Raw genomic sequence first — 8,389 nt, forward strand, 5'->3', positions numbered from 1 at the left:
AGGAAAAGAATCAAAGCTTTATACCACTTAAATTTTTCCTCAATCTCAACATCTTTTATAAACCTTAAACCATTTTATAATTCTCCAATTGTTCAAGTTACTATAAGATATACTTTTGGTTAGTTCACACATACTATAGAAGGGGGTTGAATACAGTGTTTACTACAATCAAATCGAATTAAAGAACACACGTAACAGAACACAGATTTTATTCAACACAATAAACTCTATTACAATATGGAACTGTCCTCTCTTAGTGATGAACAAATTATCATGAGAGCTGCTAGGGTTACAATGAATAATAACTTTGATAATGATAACACACATAGTGTAAACCCTATGTCTGTGTTTATATACTAGACAGTTACAAGATAATCTTCTAATTGATATTGAATATAATTCTGCTTCCTAAAATATATCAATCAGTTTTCTTTTCTTCCAAGTATTCTATTCTTCATAGAATTCCTTCTTCATGCATATTTCTTCTTGCGTTTGTCTTGATCTTCTTTTCTTTCAATCAGCCGCCCGCCTTATCTGAAAGTCTCCTTAAGTCCTGATATTATCTCCTGATAAATATCTCCTGATAACTTAAGTTCTGATAACTTAAGTTCTGATATCTTAAGTTCTGACTTCAGTATAAGTACTGATTTCCAGTTAAGTGCTGATTTGTCCTATTAAGTAAGATCTGAAAACTAAACACAAATCATATTAGACATGACATCATAAATATATCTAACAATCTCCCCCAACTTGTAAATTAGCATAATATACAAGTTCAACAGATATTTGATGATGTCAAAAACATTAAGTACAAATGCATGAGAACTTGACTTAGATAACTACAACTTACAGTCCTTTCAACTTTACCATCCTTAATATCTGATATCAGCTTCAATCTGTATACGCTTCAGAATTTAAGCAGTTGTAGATCTTCGACTTGGCTTCAATTTCTGATCTCTTTGATGTCAGGAGTTGTTCTGAGATAATTCTTCAAAAGACATCTCTCAGCATATTCAAGTTCATTAACCATCCTCCTTTTAGCATTTTTCAATTCAGCTGTATCTTCACCAATTTGAAAAATAGCTACTCTGAGATCATTTATCTTAGCTTTCCTTATATCCTGATCTAGTCTGATCAGATATGCCTTGTCAGACTCTAGATTGAATTCCACAGCCTTGTAACCCAGAAAAGTAGTTATAATCTTAGCAGTGTTAGGCTTCATTTCAACAATATCACCTTTGTGATTTCTATACTTGGGACAATATGGGTTGTCAGACTTTACAGAGTAAAGCTTCTTCTGTCTTTGAATTTGTGACTTTAAATAACCTGTAACACCATATGTTAATCTATTTTTCACTTGAAGTAAAAATAGAACATGTTCCAGTTCTTCAAAATACTTCAGTGGAATAACATTCTTCCTAATCAGGAATACCCTACCATCTGCCATAAAATATAACATGGCGTGTTCTTTCAAAACAGAATGGTAAACATTTGTACAGATTCAAGTTGATTCAATCTTTCAGGAGTTGCTCCTACTCCTGGTTCACTTAAGGAATTTGGATCATTGGTAGTGTTGTGTATTCTCCTTTCATCAGAACTACCCAATCCATATTTATCTCATGCTTCCTTTCCTGTAACAACTCTTGCTTCAAAACCACTTGTTGCAGTCTTCAAAGTTTGAGTCTTTTTAGCTTTGGTGAATCCTGGTAGGAGTATCTTTGAAGGTTTAACATGAGCGATGTCAAAGGTTTCCTTTTCTTTATCTTCTGATATCAAGTCAACTTGAGCTATGTCAGAGGTTGCTTGCTTCACTGTCATATCAGAATTTACTAAGTCTTGACTCTGAACAACATGAGCCTTGTCAGAGGTTGTTTGAGAAATCTTCTTTTGTAACAGAGTAAGACTAATATCTTCTTCATCAATTATTTCTTCATCCATGACTGGCATATAAACCTTTACAGGTTCATCAACTTTTTCTTTGCCCTTGGACCTTGAATCTACTTCCACTTGTGATTTAGCTTTGGTTGCCTCATAATTTGTTCTTTCTTTTATCACAATACCCTTAAGCTTTTGAAGTTTCTTTTCAACAACAGAAGCTTTAGATTTTGTCTTGACACTTTCTGCTTTGAGTCTAGCTTCTTCTTCCTTTAGACTCTCAAAGTCCATTCTTGGATTTTCTTTAAGAAAAATTTCTTTGAAATTTCTTCATCAAGTTCCAGATGTTCACCAGAACTTATCCTTTTACCAGTATCAGAACTTATTCTTCTCCCAGTATCAGAATTTGTTCCTTGACTTGAAGTTCTAGCTTTACTTGATGAAAATCCTTTGCCTTGACCTCTACCCTTATCATAGTTTCCCTGGTCATCATTTCCATCATCTTTTCCCTTCAGTGTCTGGATAGATTTGCATTTGGACTTAATCACTTTCTCCCCCTTTCTGGCATCAGCAGGTAAAAGAACAGATACAAGCAATTCCACTGAGGATTGGATCTCATTGAGTTTAGTTTGCTGAGAAGCTTGATTCTTTAGAATTTCATCAATCTGAGTTTGTTGCTTCTCCTGAGTTTTCTCAATGTAGGCAATTCTGTCAAAGGCAAGCTTGAAAAATCTGTTCTTTTCAAGTTTCACATTCATATCTTGCTGGATCAAGGTTTCTTGAATTTTATTCACCTTGGCATGAGTTGTTGAGTGTAGACCTTGAAGGTGCCTAGTACTCAATGCATTAACTCTCAACTGTGCCTTAAAATCATCATTTATCAGTATTTCATCAACTTTTGCCAGATGCTCAGCAAGAATCTTTTTAGAAAGAACAAAACTAACTGTGTTCCATTCCTTAGTCCACTCCTTTCCTCTAGGAGTTTCACTCCAAGGTACTGGTGTTTCTCCTCGAACAAACTTCTTGACTAAATCAACTTTATTAACTATTTGTTGAGGTGCATGTCCTGATGGACCAGCTGCATCAGCATCTAAATTAGTAGCAGCTTCACCAGTAATATCCTCATTGGCAGCATTAGAACTTGTAGATCCTGCAGTATCAGCATCCTCTGATAGAATAGCAGTATGTGAGGCTATAAAGACTTCAACATCATCCTCTAAATTCTGATCTGCAGCCAATTTCTAATCAACATCCACAATTGGTGTTGTTGGTGGAGTGAATTGAGTTGCTGGAGCTTCCAAGTACAGAACCTCAGGCACAATCAAGTTATGAATATCAATTTCAGCACTTGTACCTGGGTCTGCAGTATGTACTTGTTCAATTATAGGTGACTCGGGAGGTGTAGGCACTCTGTCTTGAGCAGTTTCCGGTTGTGCAGAAGGAAGTGATTCAATAACAATTGGTTCTGTTGGGATCAGAGATTCCTGACCCCTTTCCGTAGCTGCTTCCTCATCTTCTGAATCTGACTCAACTGTGTCCCTGTGAGCTCTTTGCTTTTTAATTTTCTTCAAGGGTGGAGACACTGTAGGAGCTTTATCATCAGGATTTAACTTTCTAACCCTTTTGAGAGGCCTAGAACTCCCAGTTACAGTATCTTTCTGAAAAGAGATCTTCTCAGCTTCTACAACAACAGGTTCTCATGTTTGAACCTGTTCCTTAGTTGTTTCCTCAAATCAACTGAATTTAATCAAAACATTCGTCACAAAATAAAATTAAAAATGGATGAAGTAAAGATTAATAAATTGCAATTAAACATGCACAGTCACATAATATGAGAAACAAAGAAAAAATCTTGCAATTAAAGAAAATTTCATTGATATATCAGATGAGTACATTTCATGAAATTTATCAATTACATGCAAAAATTACAAGATAGGCCTATTCTACGATTCTTAACATCAAAAGCCTTAGTCCTAGTCTAAGAAGCCTGACAAAGCTGCTGGTGAGGAGAAACGGATGGATGACAATTAATTCTTCTTCCTTCTTTCAACATAGAGAACAACAAGACGAATGATTTGCTCCTGTTGTATAAGAATACGAAGATGAACTTCTCTTTGGAAAGACAACAGATCATTTTTAATGTTCTCTGGAAGTTGAATCCAGATGACGAATGGAATGTTATTGATAGGATATGAAGTCAGAATTCCATTTCGAAAGATAGTCATAGTTTCTGTGCCATAACAGTAATACCAACTTAAATGTGCCACTTGTTTGAGAGAAATGAACAAATGTGGTTTTACTGATGAATGATCAGTCATTTAAATAGGCAATGGAATACTAAGGGACACGAGGAATGTGTAACAATTACAAGTAAAAATAATGACTCCTCGACTCCCTAGACTGATGTGTGATAATAACAGTCAGTAAAAGATCTAAAGCCAGAGTTAATGGGCACGGGATATAATAACACTTACTGTGCGCATGCAGTTTTTCAAGACATACACGCTAACCACTAACCCATAATGATTATGACTGTCTTATCTCACATAAACCAATATTCTGTAAAAATATGATCGTTGAAGTAATGACCACAAATAAATCAAGTAAATAAATACTGCCACGTCAGCATCAGAACTTGATTATTATCAGAATTTAAAAGTCATCAGAATATGGCTTCTTAACTCGAAAAATCAATGTTTATTCCTGTAATTCTTCACACAAATATTGATATGGGTTCAACAGAACTTAATCATCAGAACTTCCATCAGAAGTTGTCCTCATAATTTATGCAACTGACACTTAAACTGTTCATCGAAAATAACATTTATCACCACAGTAATTTTCATCATTCATATGGAGTGTATGTGTGTGTATTAAGCTAAATATCAGACAAAGAGTAAAGTCTGATTCACTTCAGTACATCTTAGAAATAAGGCATAACTAAGAACTTTGCTCAAATTCTGTCATTATTCTGAAGTCTACTATAAAATGAGTTCATGCATGAGTTCACCTCAACTGTTTTGTGCTCATTTTATGCATCTTTTGTAATTCCATTTTACAGTGGCTTCTCAGTGTAAGTGAGTCACGACTGCTTATTAGAATTTATGTTGTTATCAGAGTATTTCTCCAGTAATCATAGAGTGTGAAAAGTCACCAAGAATATTTTTTTTTGCTTTTCTAATGCATATTACTTCATACCAGCAATGCACTTGGTTCTTCCCTTCCAAATTTTTACTCTAGATCTCAAAGGAGTACCTGATATTTATTTCTTTTCTTTTTCTTTTGATAAGTGAGGCTTATCAGCACTTAGTACATCCATCAGATTTACTAACATCATAACATAAAAGATAAGAAGCACCATTCTAGTTTTTGACTTAGTAACAAGATACACAAAGTAAACTTAACTAAGCTCAATATCAGAATTTGCTTGTGTTAAAATATTTCCACATAAAAAATTACTTCATACATGGGATCTTTAGTATATTAAAGACTACTAGGTCAGCATCTAGCAAAGTTATCCTCATTGGATTGATTAGTCACAGAAACATTCATATCACTATCAGAGTTTAGAATATCACATTAGACAACAATCAGCACTTAAGCAAATTTCAATTTAAGCATAGAATACACAGAGATAGTAATATCTGTAAATACTGATCATAAAGTCTGATGTATCAGAACATAAACTAGGCAGATTTAGAGAAAGAACCTGAAACCATTCCAAGTTCATTTACCAATCTTGTAAAAGTAGCTTCACATAGTGGTTTTGTGAAGATATCTACTAGTTGTTGATCTGTTGAAACAAAATGCAATTCCACTGTACCTTCATCCACATGTTCCCTTATGAAGTGGTACCTAATGCTGATGTGCTTTGTCATTGAGTGTTGAACTGGATTACCTGTCATAGCAATAGCACTTTGATTATCACAGTAAATAGGGATTTTAGAAAATTCTAACCCATAATCTAGTAACTAATTCTTCATCCAAAGAATCTGTGCACAACAGCTTCCTGCAGCAATATATTCTGCTTCTACAGTTGATGTGGAAATTGACTTCTGTTTCTTGCTAAACCAAGAAACCAATCTACCTCCAAGAAATTGACAACTTCCACTTGTGCTTTTCCTATCAATTTTGCATCCTGTAAAATCTGCATCTGAGTAACCTATTAGCTTAAAGTCTGATTCTCTAGGATACCACAATCCCAGATCAGTTGTACCCTTAAGGTACTTGAAAATTCTTTTCACAGCTGTTAAGTGAGGTTCTCTTGGATCTGCTTGAAATCTTGCACAAAGACAGGTAGCATATATGATATCAGGTCTACTTGTAGTTAGATAGAGTAGTGAGCCAATCATACCTCTGTAATCAGTAATATCTACTGATTTACCAGTATCTTTATCCAATTTCATTGTAGTGGCCATATGAGTGGATGCACTTGTACAATCTTGCATTCCAAACTTCTTCAACAAATTTCTGGTGTACTTAGATTGACAAATAAAAGTTCCTTCTTCATTCTGCTTAACTTGAAGGACCTGAAAATAGCTAAGTTCTCCCATCATACTCATTTGATATCTTGACTACATCAGCTTAGCAAACTTCTTACAAAGTCTGTCATTTGTAGAACCAAAAATGATATCATCAACATATATGTGCACCAAAAGTAAGTCATTTCCATGGTTGAGATAAAATAGTATTTTGTCAATAGTCCCTCTGTTAAATCCACTTTCCAGAAGAAACTGAGCTAATGTCTCATACCAAACTCTTGGACCTTGCTTAAGGCCATAAAGTGATTTATCAAGTCTGTAGACATGATTAGGAAATTTTGAATCTACAAAACCCAGAGGTTGTTCAACATATACCTCTTCTTCCAATTCTCCATTGAGAAAAACACTTTTCATATCCATTTGAAAGACTTTAAACTTGTTTTGAGCAGCATAAGGCAAAAATATCCTTATGGCTTTCAATCTAGCAACTGGTGCAAATATTTCATCATAATCAATTCCCTCCTGTTGAGAGTATCCTTTTGCAACCAGCCTTGCTTTATTCCTTATAATCATGCCATCACTGTCAGTTTTGTTTTTGAACACCCACTTTGTACCAACAACAGACCTGTTCTTTGGTCTTGGCACTAGGGTCCAAACTTTATTTCTTTCAAATTTATTTAACTCTTCCTGTATTGCTTGCACCCAATTAGCATCTTGAAGAGCTTCTTCCACTTTCTTTGGTTTAGTCTGAGAAAGGAAAGAATGATAGAGACATTCATTTGATGTAGCTGTTCTAATTCTGACACATGCATCAGGATTACCAATAATTAAGTCAGATGTATGTGCTTTAGTCCACTTCCTTGCAGATGGAAGGTTATCTCTAGAACTGGATGCTCCCCCATGATCCATGCTGTCTCCATCAACATTTTATGATACTCCCCCTGAAATTATGCTCTCTGAGTTGGATCCTTCAGAATTTGAGTTTCCAGAAATTTCAGTACATGAGTTTCCAGAATTATCAGAACTTGGCCTATCAGAACTTGACGAATCAGAACTTGAAGAGCCTGTTGTAGATTCTGATGCTTTTTGAGATGTGGTTGGATCTTCAGTATGCTCCCCCTGCACAGGTGCAATTTTCTTTGGTATAGTAACCACAGTTTCAATAACATTAGAGTTTAATCCATCAGAGTTTGCAGTATCAGGATTTAGACTGTCAGGATTTACAGATTCAGAATTTAAAACTTCATTCTCAAATCTCAGCTGATCATGATCATTAAAATCTTCAATATCATCAAAAGAGACATTGATAGATTCCATGACTACCCTTGTTCTTAAATTGTAGACTCAGAAGGCTTTTGTGGAAAGCGGATATCCAACAAAAATTCCTTCATCATCTTTTAGATCAAATTTGGATGGCTGTTCAGGATGAGTCTTAAGAATAAAACACTTGCATCCAAATACATGAAAATACTTCAGATTTTGCTTCTTTTTCTTCACCATCTCATATGGTGTTTTTCCATGCTTGTTGATAAGTGTAGCATTCTGAGTAAAACAAGCAGTCTGTACAGCTTCAGCCCAAAAGTAGGTTGGTAACTTTGCTTCATCAAGCATAGTTCGTGCAACTTCAATAAGAGTTCTATTCTTTCTTTCAACAACTCCATTTTGCTGTGGAGTTCCAGGAGCAGAAAATTCCTGCTTTATTCCATGGTTTTTGCAGAACTCTTCCATAATCAAATTCTTGAACTTAGTGCCATTATCACTCCTTATGATTTTCATAGAGTCTTTGACCAATTTATCCTTTTGTTTGACATGATCAATCAAGATAGATGCAGTTTCACTATTTATGTGCAAGAAATATACCAATGTGTATCTGGTGAACTTATCCACTATGACCAAAGCATATTTCTTCTTTGCAATAGACATGACATTCACTGGACCAAATAGATCAACATGTAGTAGGTGATAAGGCTCAAGAATTGATGATTTAGTCTTGCTCTTGAAAGAAGATTTTGTTTGTTTTGCCTTCTGACATG

Source organism: Apium graveolens, chromosome 10 (genome assembly GCF_009905375.1).
Source record: "Apium graveolens cultivar Ventura chromosome 10, ASM990537v1, whole genome shotgun sequence".
NCBI lineage: Eukaryota > Viridiplantae > Streptophyta > Magnoliopsida > Apiales > Apiaceae > Apium > Apium graveolens.